This window comes from Kogia breviceps, chromosome X (assembly GCF_026419965.1).
Source record: "Kogia breviceps isolate mKogBre1 chromosome X, mKogBre1 haplotype 1, whole genome shotgun sequence".
Taxonomy (NCBI): domain Eukaryota; kingdom Metazoa; phylum Chordata; class Mammalia; order Artiodactyla; family Physeteridae; genus Kogia; species Kogia breviceps.
In genome coordinates, this window is record NC_081330.1 from 79,947,683 (window position 1) to 79,962,544 (window position 14,862).

Consider the following 14,862-nt stretch of genomic DNA (forward strand, 5'->3'; position numbering starts at 1 on the left):
CAGTATCATATCATATGCAAACAGTGACAGCTTTACTTCTTCTTTTCCTATTTGGATTCCTTTTATTTCTTTTTCTTCTCTGATTGCTCAGGCTAAAACTTAAAAGCTATATTGACTAATCATGGTGAGAGTGGACAACCTTGTCTTCTTCTTGATCTTAGTGAAAATTGTTTCAATTTTTCACCATTGAGAATGAAGTTGGTTCTGGGTTTGTCATATATGACCTTTATTATGTTTAGGTAAGTTCCCTCTTTGCCTACTTTCTGGAGGGTTTTTAATCATAAATGGGTGTTAAATTTTGTCAAAAGCTTTTTCTGCGTCTATTGAGGTGATCATAGGTTTTTAAACCTTCAGTTTGTTAATGTGGTGCATCACATTGATTGATTGCATATATTGAAGAATCCTTGCATTCCTGGGATAAACCCCACGTGATCATGATGTATCATCCTTCTAATGTGCTATTGGATTCTGTTTGCTATTATTTTGTTGAGGATCTTTGCATCTATGTTCAACAGTGACATTGGCCTGTAGTTTTCTTTCTTTGTGACATCTTTGTCTGGTTTTGATATCAGGGTTATGGTGGCCATGTAGAATGAGTTTTGTAGTGCTCCTCCCTCTGCTATATTTTGGAAGAGTTCGAGAATGACAGGTGTTAGCTCTTCTCTAAATGTTTGAAGGAATTCGCCTCTGAATCCATCTGATCCTGGGCTTTTGTTTGTTAGAAGATTTTTAATCACAGTCTCAACTTTAGTCCTTGTGTTTGGTCTGTTTATATGTTCTGTTTCTTCCTGGTTCAGTTTCAGAAGGTTGTACTTTCCTCAGAATTTGTCCATTTTTTCCAGGTTGTCCATTTTATTTGCATTTGGATGCTTGTAGCAATCTCTCATGATCCTTTGTATTTCTGCAGTGTCAGTTGTTACTTCTCCTTTTTCATTTCTAATTCTATTGATTTCAGTCTTCTTCTTTTTGTCTTGATGAGTCTGGCTAATGGTTATCAATTTTTGTTTATCTTCTCACAGAACCAGCTTTTAGTTTTATTGATCTTTGCTGTTGTTTGCTTCCTTTCTTTTTCATTTATTTCTCATCTGATCTTTATGATTTCTTTCCATCTGCTAACTTTGAGGGTTCTTTTGTTCTTCTTTCTCTAATTGCTTTAGTTGTTAGGTTAGGTTGTTTTTTATTTGAGATGTTTCTTGTTTCTTGAGGTAGGATTGTATTGCTATATACTTCCCTCTTAGAGCTGCTTTTGCTGTATCCCATAGGGTTTGGGTCATCGTGTTTTCATTGTCATTACTTTTTCAATATTTTTTTGATTTCCCCTTTCATTTCTTTGGTGATCTCCTGTCTATTAAGTAGTGTATTGTTTAGCATCCATGTATCTAGTTTTTACAGATTTTTATCTGTAATTGATTCATAGTCTCATAGCGTTGTGGTCAGAAAAGATACTTGATACGATTTCAATTTTCTTAAACTTACCAAGGCTTGATGTGTGACCCAAGATATGATCTATCCTGGAGAACCTTCCATGAGCACTTGAGAAAAAAGTGTATTCTGTTGATTTTGGATGCAGTGTCCTATAAATATCAATTAAGTCCATCTTGTTTAAAGTATCATTTAAAGCTTGTGTTTCCTTATATATTTTCATTTTGGATAAGTTGTCCATTAGTGAAAGTGGGGTCGTAAAGTCCCCTACTATCATTATGTTTCTGTCAATTTCCCCTTTTATGGCTGTTAGCATTTGCCTTATGTATTGAGGTACTCCTATGTGGGGTGCATAAATGGTTACACTTGTTATATATTCTTCTTGGATTGATTCCTTGATCATTATGTAGTGTCCTTCTTTGTCTCTTGTAATAGTCTTTAAAGTCTGTTTTAAAGTCTGATATGAGAATTGCTACTCCAGCTTTCTTTTGATTTCCATTTTCATGGAATATCCTTTTCCATCCCCTCACTTTCAGTCTGTATGTGTACTTAGTTCTGAAGTGGGTCTCCTGTAGGCAGCATATATACTGGTCTTGTTTCTGTATCCATTCAGCCAGTCTATGTCTTTTGGTTGGTGTATTTAATCCATATCCTTTTTAGGTAATTATTGATATGTATGTTCCTATTACCATTTTCTCAATTGTTTTCAATTTGTTTTTCTAGGTCTTTTCCTTCTCTTGTGTTTCCTGCCTAGCAAATTTCCTTTAGCATTTGTTGTAAAGCTGTTTGGTGGTGTTGAATTTCCTTAGCTTTTGCTTGTCTGTAAAGGTTTTAATTTCCCTTTGAATCTGAATGAGATCCTTGCTGGGTAGAATAATCTTGGTTGTAGGTTTTTCCCTTTCATCACTTTAAATATGTCCTGCCACTCCCTTCTGTCTTGCAGAGTTTCTGCTGAAAGTTCAGTTGTTTACCTTATGGGGATTCCCTTGTATGTTATTTGTTCTTTTTTCCTTGCTGCTTTTAATATTTTTTTCTTTGTATTTCATTTTTGATAGTTTAATATGTGTCCTGCCGTGTTTCTCCTTGGATTTATCCTGTATGGGACTCTCTGTGCTTCCTGGACTTGATTAACTATTTCCTTTCCCATATTAGGCAAGTTTTCAACTATAATTTCTTCAAACATTTTCTCAGTCCCTTTCTTTCTCTCTTCTTCTTCTGGGACCCCTATAATTCAAAAGTCTGTGCATCTGCTGTTGTCCCAGAGGTCTCTGAGACTCTCCTCCATTCTTTTCATTTTTTTTTTCTTTATTCTGCTCTGCAGTAGTTATTTCCCCTATTTTATCTTCCAGGTCACTTATCCTTTCTTCTGCCTCAGTTATTCTGGCAATGTTTCCTTCTAGAGAATTTTTAATATCATTTATCGTGTTGTTCATCATTGTTTGCTCTTTAGTTATTCTAGGTCATTTTTAAATGTTTCTTTTATTTGCTCCATTCTATTTCCAAAATTTTGCGTCATGTTTACTATTATTGCTCTGAATTCTTTATCAGGTAGACTGCCTCTTTCCTCTTCATTTTTTTTGTCCAGTGGGTTTTTCCCTTGCTTCTTCATCTGCTGTGTGTTTCTCTGTCTTCTCATTTTGCTTCACTTGCTGTGTTTGGGGCCTCCTTTTTGCAGGCTGTAGGTTCATATTTCCCATTGTTTTTGGTGTCTTCCCCCAGTGGCTAAGTTTGGTTCAGTGGGTTGTGTAGACTTCCTGGTGGAAGGGAGTAGTGCCTGTTTTCTGGTGGATCAGGCTGGATCTTGTGTTTCTGATGGGCAGGACAGCATCCGTTGGTGTGTTTTGGGGTGTCTGTGACATGATGATTTTTGGCAGCCTCTCTGCTAATGGGTGGGGTTGTTTTGCTGTGTTGCTAGTTGTTTGGCATAGGCTCTCCAGCAGTGTAGCTTGCTCTTCGTTGAGTGGAGCTGGATCTTAGTGTTGAGATGGAGATCTCTGGGAGAGTCCTTATGGTTTGATATTACATGGAGGTGGGAGTTCTCTGGTGGACCAATGTCCTGAACTCGGCTCTCCCACCTCAGAGGAATAGCCCTGACACCCGAACAAAGCACCAAGACCCTGTCAGCCACACAGCTCAGAAGAAAAGGGAGAACAAAAAGAAAGAATGAAAGAAAAAAATAAAATAATCTTATTAAAATAAGATTTTTAAATTATTATTACAAATTAAAAACAAATTTAAAAAGAAAAAAAAAACAAAGAAAGAAGAGAGCATTCCAACCAAAAAACAAATCTACCAATGGTAAGAAGCACTAAAAACTATACAAAACAAAAAACTGATAGAACCTTAGGACAAATGGTAAAAGCAAAGCTATACAGTCAAAATCACACAAAGAAACATACAGAAACAGACTCAGAAAAAGAGAAAAAGGAAAAAAATGTGTATATATATTTATTCCCAAAGTCCACTGCCTCTATTTAGGAATGATTCGTTGTCTATTCAGGTTTTCCACAGATGCAGGGTACATCTAGTTGATTGTGGTGATTTAATCTGCTGCCCCTGAGGCTGCTGGGAGAAATTTCTCTTTCTCTTCTTTGTTCACACAGCTTCTGGGTTTCAGCTTTGGATTTGGCCCTGCCTCTGTGTGTAGGTCACCTGAGGTCGTCTGTTCTTCTCTCAGACAGGACGGGGTTAAAATAGCAGCTGATTAGGGGGCTCTGGCTCACTCAGGCTGTGGGAAGGGAGCTGTACAAAATGTGAGGTGAACCTGTGGTGGCAGAGGCCTGCGTGACATTGCAACAGCCTGAGGTGCGCCTTGTGTTCTCCCCGGGAAGTTGTCCCTGGATCATGGAATCCTGGTATTGGTGGGCTGCACAGGCTCCCAGGAGTGGAGGTGCGAATAGTGACATGTGCTTGCACATAGGCTTCTTGGTGGCTGCAGCAGCAGCCTTAGCATCTCATGACCGTCTCTGGTGTCTGCACTGATAGCCTTGGCTTGTGCCCGTCTCTGGAACTCGTTTAGATGGTGCTCTGGATCCCCTCTCCTGACGCACCCTGAAACAATAGTCGGTTGCCTCTTAGGCAGGTCCACACATTTTCCTGGACTCCCTCCCGGCTATTTGTGGTGCATTAGCCCCCTTCAGACTGTGTTCATGCAGCCAACCCCAGCCCTCTACCTGGGATGTGACCTCTGAAGGCTGAGCCTCAGCTCCCAGCCCCCATCTGTCCTGGCGGGCGGTTGAGCAGACAAGCCTCTTGGGCTGGTGAGTGCTGGTTGGCACCAATCCTCTGTGCAGGAATCTCTCCATTCGCCCTCTGCACCCCTCCCTATTGCTGAACTCTCCTCCATGACTCTGAAGCTTCCCCCACGCCACCCCCTGTCTCCGCCAGTGAAGGGGCTTCCTAGTGTGTGGAAACTTTTCTCCTTCACAGCTCCCTCCCAGTGTTGCAGGTCCCGTCCCTATTGTTTTGTCTCTGTATTTTCTTTTTTCTTTTGCCCTATCCGGGAACGTGGGAAGTTTCTTTCCCTTTGGGAAGTCTCAGTTCTTCTGCCAGTGTTCAGTAGGTGTTCTGTAGGAGTTGTTCCACATGTAGACATTTTTCTGATGTATTTGTGGGGAGGAAGGTGATCTCCATGTCTTACTCTTCCATCATCTTTAAGGTCTGGCTGTGACTTTTTAGATAAAACACTAGAGGCACAGTCCATGAAAGAAATCATAGATAAGCTGGACTTCATTAAAATTAAGAAGAAAAATATGTGCTCTACTAAAGACACTTAAGAGAATGAGAAGCCAAAGCCTGGGAGAAAATATTTACAAAAGACAAATCTGATTAAGGACTGCTATACAAATTACATATAGAAATCTTAAAACTCAACAATAAGGAAACAAACAACGTTATTAGAAAATGGGCCAAAGATCATAACAGATACCTCACCAAAGAAGGTATACAGATGACAAACAAGCATATGAAAAGATGCTTACATCATATGTCATCATGGAAATGCAAAGTAAAACAGTGAGATACCACTACATACCTATTAGAATGGCCAAAATATCAGAACCTAATGCTGAGAGGGCTCTGGAACAACAGGAACTCTTTTCCATTGCTGATGGGAATGCAAAACTATATGGACACATTGAAAGATAGTTTGCTTCTTTCTTACTAAACTAAGCATATTCTTATCATGTATTCCAGCAACTGTGGTCCTTGATATTTACCCAAAGGGGTTGAAAATTTATGTCCCCACAAAAACCTGCACACAAATGTTTATAGCAGCCTAATTTGTAGATGCTAAAACCTGGAAGCAACCAAGATGAGGGTGAAGTAGGGATCTCCAAAACTGTGTCCCCTCACTAAAGCAATGATTAAGCAGGCAATAATCAACTTATTTTAAACTTCAAAATCTAAGCAGAAGCTTACAACAATCAGGGGAAGGCTTCATCAAAGAATAACCTGCTAAATTTTGGTAAGAGTATTATAACATTTTGACTTACCTGCCTTCCAGTCTCACTCTCCAGCTTACCAGAAACTTTGGGAATGACAGTTCACATTAACAGTGTGGCTTTCTGGTATCAGAGGGGACAACACAGACGTTGTTATTAAAATATTGTGGTTGTATATTTTGACCTCCCTGGTAGCTCCTCCTGGATGAGTTCAGGGGCTTTTTTTGTCCACTTCAGAACTTTTGCAGGGCTAGAGTGGCCTTCCTGTCATTGTCAAAAAATTTAAAGGCAAATATACCATCCACAGCCACCTGAGGGAAGGGATAATATATGGGGCAAACAGAAGACAGACTGAAAAGCCTAGGAAGAGGCTTGACAAGGAGATACATGGGAAATTAGGGGCACTGAAAAGCTCCTGTATACACAAGGGAAAATAGACAGCCAGGTACATGACCAGGGCTGGACACATGTTCAGAAAATATCTGACAAGACCCTAAGATTTCATCTGTTGCAGACTTTTAGGTTCTGCCCAAGCAGGAAGTGATGGTTAAGGAAGAGTTATAAATGATCTGGTTAAGCATTGAAGTTATACACAAATACAGAGTCAATGTGCACAGACAGGAGACTATTTTTATTTTTGGCATTTAAAGAAATCTCTGTCAAATCACTAGTTGACAACTAAGCTAATGGAAAGACAATTTAGTCATGACTGATGACAATGAATACAGTATTGACAAAAATAGTTTTCAAAAGCCACTAATCAGAAAACTACAATGCACAACAAGTAGCAACAACAAACTCTAAAGAGGGGGGAGAATCTGATTTCTGGAATTATCACATTATATTATTCAACTGTCCAGTTTTCAACAAAAAATGAAACATGGAAGAAAGCAAGAAAGTATAGCCCATTCACAGAAAAAAAAAGAAACTAATATAAACTGTCCACGAGGAAGCCCAGATATTGGTCTTACGAGGAAAATACTTTAAATCAATTGTCTTAAAATATGCTAAAAGAACTAAAGGACAGGAGGTAAATGAAATCTCATGAAATAATGAGTATTAATAGAGAGAAATTATTTTTTAAAAAGAACCAGATAGAAATTCTGGAGATGAAAAGTACAATAAGTGAAATGAAAAATTCACTGGAGGTACTCAACAACAGATTTGAGCAGTCAGAAGCATTACTTAAAGATAGGTTCACTGAAATTACCCACTCTAAGGGGCAGAAAGAAAAACAATAATGAAAAGTGGGGAGCATAACAGACCTGTGGGAGACCATGAGCATACCAACAAACACACAATGATAGTCCCAGAAGGAAAGAAGATAAAGAAAGGGGTATGAAAAATATTCAAAGACATATTGGCCAAAAAAATCCTAAATTTGATGAAAGATATGAATCTTTGCAACTAAAAAGCTCAATAAACAATAAAAAGGATGAATTCAAAGGGATCCACACCGAGAGAGCATCAGGTAAGCAACAAAACAGAAGCTACTCACCACATACAAGGGATCCAGCCTCAATAATATTAACAGCTGATTTCTTATTATAAACCATGGAGGACAGAAGTCACTAGGATAGTGTATTTAAAGTGCTAAAAGAAAAATACCTGTCAACCAAGAATTATGTATCTGGCAGATCTTTCTAAAATGAAGGAGAAATTAAGATATTTCTTGATAAAGTAGGGCTGAAGGAGATCATCATTAGTAGTCTATAAGAAAACTAAGAACTATAAGAAAAGCTGTAAAGTAAACTTCAGGCTGAAATTAAAAGTCACTATACAGTAATTCTAATACAAACAAAACATAAAGAATACCAGTAAAGGCAACTAATTAGATAAATATAAAAGCCAACATTATTGTGTTCTTGGTTCATAATTCTGCTTTTTCCCCCTTAAATAACTATGTCTTTGTTAATGGGTGTACAACATACAGAATGTAATTTGTGACAATAACATAAAGAGGGGAATGGAGCTCTATATAAGCAGAGATTTTGTACACTATTGAAGAAAAGTTGGCATGAGTTAGAACTAAATTGTTATGAATTTAAGATGTGAATTGTAACTGCCAAGGTCAACAATAAGAATAACTAAAATATATACAGAAAAGGAAAGGAGAGGAAAATCAAGATGATACACATAAAATTCAATTTAAGACAAAACAAAATAGTAATGGAGAAATTAAGGAACAAAAAAAGGTGTAAGATACAAAGAAAAGAACAGCAAAGAAGAAGTCCTCCTACCAGTAATTATTTTAAATATAAATAGACTAAACTGTCTAATTACAATGCAAAAGTTGGCAAAAGGAATAAACACATCTGACTACATGCTGTCTTCAAGGGACTCACTTTTTAACATCTTTATTGGAGTATAATTGCTTTACAATGGTGTATTAATTTCTGCTTTATACAAATGTGAATCACTTACACATATACATATGTTCCCGTATCTCTTCCCTCTTGCATCTCCCTCCCTCCCACCTCTCTAGGTGGTCAAAAAGCACTGAGCTGATCTCCCTGTGCTGTGCAGCTCCTTCCCACTACCTCACTTACGTTTGGTAGTGTATATATGTCCATGCCACTCTCTCACTTTCTCACAGCTTACACTTCCCCCTCCCCATATCCTCAAACCCATTCTCTAGTAGGCCTGTGTCTTTATTCCCGTCTTGCCCATAAGTTCTTCATGACCATTTTTTTAGATTCCATATATATGTGTTAGCATACGGTATTGGTTTTTCTCCTTCTGATTTAATTCACTTTGTATGACAGACTCAAGGTCCATCCACCTCACTACAAATAACTCAATTTCGTTTCCTTTTATAGCTAAGTAATATTCCATTGTATATATGTACCACATCTTCTTTATCCATTCATCTGTTGATGGACACTTAGGTTGCTTCCATGTCCTGGCTATTGTAAATAGAGCTGCAATGAACATTTTGGTACATGACTCTTGTAGAATTATGGTTTTCTCAGGGTATATGGCCAGTAGTGGGATTGCTGGATCATATGGTGGTTCTATTTATAGTTTTTTAAGGAACTTCCATACTGTTCTCCATAGTGGCTGTATCAATTCACATTCCCACCAACAGTGCAAGAGAGTTCCCTTTTCTCCACACTCCCTCCAGCATTTATTGTTTCTAGATTTTTTGATGATGGCCATTCTGACTGGTGTGAGATGATATCTCACTGTAGTTTTGATTTGCATTTCTCTAAGGATTAATGATGTTGAGCATTCTTTCATGTGTTTGTTGGAAATCTGTATATCTTCTTTGCAGAAATGTCTATTTAGGTCTTCTGCCCATTTTTGGATTGGATTGTTTGTTTTTTTGATATTGAGCTTCATGAACTGCTTGTAAATTTTGGAGATTAATCCTTTGTCAGTTGCTTCATTTGCAACTATTTTCTCCCATTCTGAGCGTTGTCTTTTGGTCTTGTTTATGATTTCCTTTGCTATGCAAAAGCTTTTAAGTTTCATTAGGTCCAATTTGTTTATTTTTATTTTTATTTCCATTTCTCTAGGAGGTGGGTCTTGCTGTGATTTATGTCATAGAGTGTTCTGCCTATGTTTTCCTCTAAGAGTTTGATAGTGTTTGGCATTACATTTAGATCTTTAATCCATTTTGAGTTTATTTTTGTGTATGGTGTTAGGGAGTGTTCTAATTTCATACTTTTACAAGTACCTGTCCAGTTATCACAGCACCACTTATTGAAGAGGCTGTGTTTTCTACACTGTATATTCTTGCCTCCTTTATCAAAAATAAGGTGACCATATATGGGTGGCTTTATCACTGGGCTTTCTATCCTGTTCCATTGATCTATATTTCTGTTTTTGTGCCAGTACCATACTGCCATGATTACTGTAGCTTTGTAGTATAGTCTGAAGTCAGGGAACCTGATTCCACAAGCTCTGTTTTTCTTTTTCATGATTGCTTTGTCTATTTGGGGTCTTTTGTGATCGCATACCAATTGTGTAATTTTTTGTTCTAGTTCTGTGAAAAATGCCAGTGGTAGTTTGATAGGGATTGCATTGAAACTGTAGTTTGCTTTGGGTAGTATAGTCATTTTCACAACGTTGTTTCTTCCAATCCAAGAACGTGCTATATCCATCTATTTGTATCATCTTTAATTTCTTTCATCAGTGTCATAATTTTCTACATACAGGTCTTCTGTCTCCTTAGGTAGGCTTATTCCTAGATATTTTATTATTTTTGTTGCAATGGTAAATGGAAGTGTTTCCTTAATTTCACTTTCAGATTTTTCATCATTAGTGTATAGGAATGCTAGAGACTTCTGTGCATTAATTTTGTACCATGCTACTTTGCCAAATTGATTGATTAGCTCTAGTAGTTTTCTGGTAGCATCTTTAGGATTCTCTATGTATAGTATCATGTCATCTGTAAACAGTGACATCTTTACTACTTCCTTTTCAATTTGGATTCCTTTTATTTCTTTTTCTTCTCTGATTGCTGTGGCTAAAACTTCCAAAACTATGTTGAATAATAGTGGTGAGAGTGAACAACCTTGTCTTGTTCCTGATCTTAGTCAAATGGTTTCAGTTTTTCACCATTGAGGATGATGTTGGCTGTGGGTTTGTCATATATGGCCTTTATTATGTTGAGGAAAGTTCCCTCTATGCCTGCTTTCTGGGAGGTTTTAATCATAAATCAGTGTTGAATTTTGTTGAAAGCTTTCTCTGCATCTATTGAGAAGATCATATGGTTTTTCTCCTTCAATTTGTTAGTATGGTGTATCACATTGATTGATTCATGTATATTGAAGAATCCTTGCATTCCTCGATAAACTCCACTTGATCATGGTGTATGATCCTTTTAATGTGCTGTCGGATTCTTTTTGCTATATTTTGTTGAGGATTTTTGCATCTATGCCCATCAGTGATATTGGCCTGTAATTTTCTTTCTTTGTGGTGTCTTTGGTTTTGGTACCTGGGTGATCTTGGCCTTGTAGAGTGAGTTTGGATGCATTCCTTCATCTGTGATTTTTTTTGAGTAGTTGAAGAAGATAACTGTTAACTCTTAAATGTTTGACAGAATGCACCTGTGAAGACTTCTCCTGGACTTTCGTTTGTTTGGAGTTGTTTTTTGTTTGGTTGGGTTTTTTTTTTCTTTTTCTGGGTTTTTTCTGATTCAACTTCATTATTGATAATTGGTCTTTTCATATTTTCTGCTGCTTCCTGGTTCAGTCTTGGTAGACTGTCCATTTCTAGGAATTTATTTATTCTAGGTGTCCATTTTATTGGCAAATAATTATTCATAGTAATCTCATGATAGTTTGTATTTCTGTGGTATCTGTTGTATCTTTCCTCTTTCATTTCTGAAATTATTTATTTTGGCCCTCTGTCTTTTTTTCTTCATGAGTCTGGCTAAAGTTTTATCATTCTTTAAAATCTTTTCAAATGACCAGCTCTTAGTTTCATTAATCTTTTTTTTGTTTTTCAGTCTCTATTTCATTTATTTCTACTCTGGCTTTTATTATTTCTTTCCTTCTACTAACTTTGGTTTTGTTTGTTCTTGTTTTTCTATTTCCTTTAGGTATAAGATTAGGCTGTTTATTTGAGATTTATCTTGTTTCCTGAGGTAGGCTTGTATCACTATAAATTTTCCTCTTAGAATTGCTTTTGCTGTATGCCATAATTTTTGAATTACTGGGGTTTTATTTTCATTTGTCTCTAGGTATTTCTTTAATTTATGCTTTGATTTCTTCAGTGTCCCATTGGTTCTTTAGTAGCATAGTGTTTAAACTCCATGTGTTTGTCTTTTCTGCATTTTTCTCTTATTGATTTCTAGACTCAGCATTATGTTCAAAAAGATGATTAATATGCTTTCAGTCTTCTAAAATTTACCATCTTTTTTGTGTTCTATCATGTGCTCTATCCTAGAGAATGTTCCATGTGCACTTAAAAATAATGTTTGTTATGCTGCTTTTGGATGGAATGTTTTACATATATATATATATATATGTCTAATGTGTTGCTTAAGGCCAGTGATTCCTTATTAATTTTCCATCTGGATGATCTGTGCATTGATGTAAGTGGGGTTTAAATTCCCCTACTATTATTGTGTTATTATCAAATTCTCCCTTTATGTCTCTGAATATTTGCTTTATGTATTTAGGTATTCCTATTTTTGGTTCATATATATTTACCATTGTTATAGTTTCTTCTTAGATTGATCTCAATATCATTATGTAATGTCTTTCTTTATCTCTTGTTATAGTCTTTATTTAAAAGTCTATTTTCTCTGATAAAAGTATTGCTACTCTAGCTTTCTTTTGAGTTCCATTTGCATGGAATAACTTTTTCCATTGCCTCACTTTTAGTCTGTGTTTCTTTAGATCTGAAGTGATTCTACTGTATGCAGCATATAGATGGGTAATATTTTTCTATCCATTCAGTCGCTCTGTATCTTTTGATTGGAGCATTTAGTCCACTCACATTTTTTAGGACTTTTTTGTGTCTTTCTTTTCCTTTTTCTCTCTTCCCTTTTGATGTAATGACTATCTTTAGTGTTATTTTTGGATTCCTTTCTGGTTTTTTGCATATGTATTTCTTATAGGTTTCTGGTTTGTCATTGCTATGAGGTTTATTTATAGCAATCTACATATACACATATGTGATATCTTTTATTGGAGTATAGTTGCTTTACAATGTTGTGTTAGTTTCTGCTCTACAGCAAAGTGAATCAATTATACTTATACATATATCCACTCTTTTTTAGATTCCATTCCCATTTAGGTCACCACAGATCATTCAGTAGAGTTCCCTGTGCTATACAGTAGGTTCTCATTAGTTATCTATTTTATACATAGTAGTGTATATATGTCAATCCCAATCTCCCAATTCGTCCCACCCCCCCTTCCCCCCTTGGTAACCATAAGTTTTTTCTCTACATCTGTGACTCCATTTTTGCTTTGCAAATAAGTTCATCTATATCATTTTTCTAGATTCCACATTTAAGTGATATTATACAATATTTGTTTTTCTCTTTCTGACTTACATCACTCTATGACAATCTCTAGGTCCATCCAGTATTTCATTCCTTTTTATGGCTGAGTAATATTCCATTGTATATATGTACCACATCTTCTTTATCCATTCCTCTGTCATTGGACATTTAGGTTGCTTCCATGTCCTGGCTATTGTAAATAGTCCATTGGGGTTCATGCATCCTTTCAAATTATGGTTTTCTCTGGATATATGCCTAGGAGTGGGATTGCTGGGTCACACATGTATGATATTTTAAGTTGATGATCTCTTAAGATCAAACACATTTTATAACCCTCCATTTTTACTACCCCCACAACATTCGATGTTTTAGGAATCATGTTTTACAGCTTTTTCTTCAGTGTATCCCTTAATTACTTATTGTGGAACAGATGATTTTACTACTTTTGTCTTTAAACCTTCCTACTAGCTTTATAAGTGGTTGATCTACTTACCTTTACTGCATATTTTACTTTACCAGAGATTTTTCTCTCATATTTCCAATTGTGACTTTTTTTTTCCACTTAGAGAAGTCCTTTTAACATTTCTTCTGAAGCTAGTTTTATGGTGCTGAACTCTTCTAGCTTTTGTTTCTCTGTAAAACTCCTGATCTCTCCTTCAAATCTTTATGATAGCCTTGCCAGGTAGAGTATTCTTGGTTACAGGTTTTTTTTTTTTCCTATATTTACTTTACATATATTATGCCACTGCCTTCTGGCCTGTAGACTTTCTGCTGAAAAGTCAAGTAATAGCCTTATGGGAGTTCTCTTGTACATACCTAGTTGATTTTCCCTTGCTGCTTTTAACATTCTCTTTAATTTTTGCCTTTTTAATTACAATTTGTCTTTGTTTGGTTCTCTTTGGTTTGGTCTTGTTTTGGACTCTCTGTGCTTCCTGGACTTGGATGTCTGTTTCCTTTCCCAGGTTAAGGAAGTTTTTAGCTGTTATGTCTTCAAACATACTCTCTGCAACTTTCTCTCTCTTCTCCTTTTGGTACCCCTATAATGAGGATGTTTGTATGCTTGTTATCCCAGAGGTCTCTTAGACTGTCCTTTTTTTCTTTTTGCCACACCACGTGGCATGCGGAACTTCCCCAACCAGGGATCAAACCCATGCCCTCTGCAGTGGAAGCACTGAGTCTGAACCACTGGACCACCAGGGAAGTCCTGTCCTCATTTTTTAAATTTGTTTGTTTTTGTTTAGCTTGAGTGATTTACACTACTCTTTCTTCTACTTCACTGATCCTTTTCACTATATCATTGAATCTACTGTTGGTTCCTCTCAGTCTATTTTTTTAATTTCAGTTATTGTATTTTTCAGCTCTGCTTTTAAAAAAATTATTTTCTTACCATTTGTTAGAAACTTATGACTTCTCACTGTGTTCATTTATTCTTCTCCCCAGTTGTTTGAGCATCTTTATTATCATTACCTTGAACTCTTCATCAGGGCAATTGTTTATCTGCACTTCACTTAGTTCTTCTGGTATTTTATCTTGTTCTTTTGTTTGGAACATATTCCTCTGTTGCCTCATTTTCTGTAATTTGCTGTTTTTATTTCTATATGTTTGGCATGTTACACTTCTTGGAGAAGTGGCCTTATGTAGGAGGCATGCTATGGGTTCCATCAGCACACTCTCCTCTGGTCATTAGTGCTATATGTTCTCAGGTTACCTTCTATGTGGCCTGCATTGGTCCTTCTGTTGTAGCAAGTTTACTACTGTGGATGTGCTTGTAGCCCTGACTGGATGGCCCTCAGTCCAGTTGGTTGCCAGGCCCTGACTAGGGCAAAGGCTGCTAGCTGCGGGCAGGTCCTGGCATGGCTGGCTGCATGTCCTGGGGAGTCCCAGTCCTGTTGCTAGTCTCCTGGTGAGTGAGGCCAGGTCATGAGGCAGTTGGGTGCAATGCCCTGGAGGGTCCCAGTGCTACTGCTGGCCCGTTGGTGGGTGGAATTTGTCCCAGGATGACTGCATGTGATGCTGTGGGTCCTGGAGCTAGTGTCA

At 37.0% G+C, this 14,862-nt stretch overlaps 1 protein-coding gene across 4 annotated transcripts in view; it reads left to right on the forward strand.

Annotated features, from left to right (window-relative positions):
* The window catches only part of MTMR8 (myotubularin related protein 8), a 233,709-nt gene that overhangs the window by 158,574 nt on the left and 60,273 nt on the right, over window positions 1–14,862 (forward strand). The gene's annotated exons all lie outside the window — the stretch shown is intronic.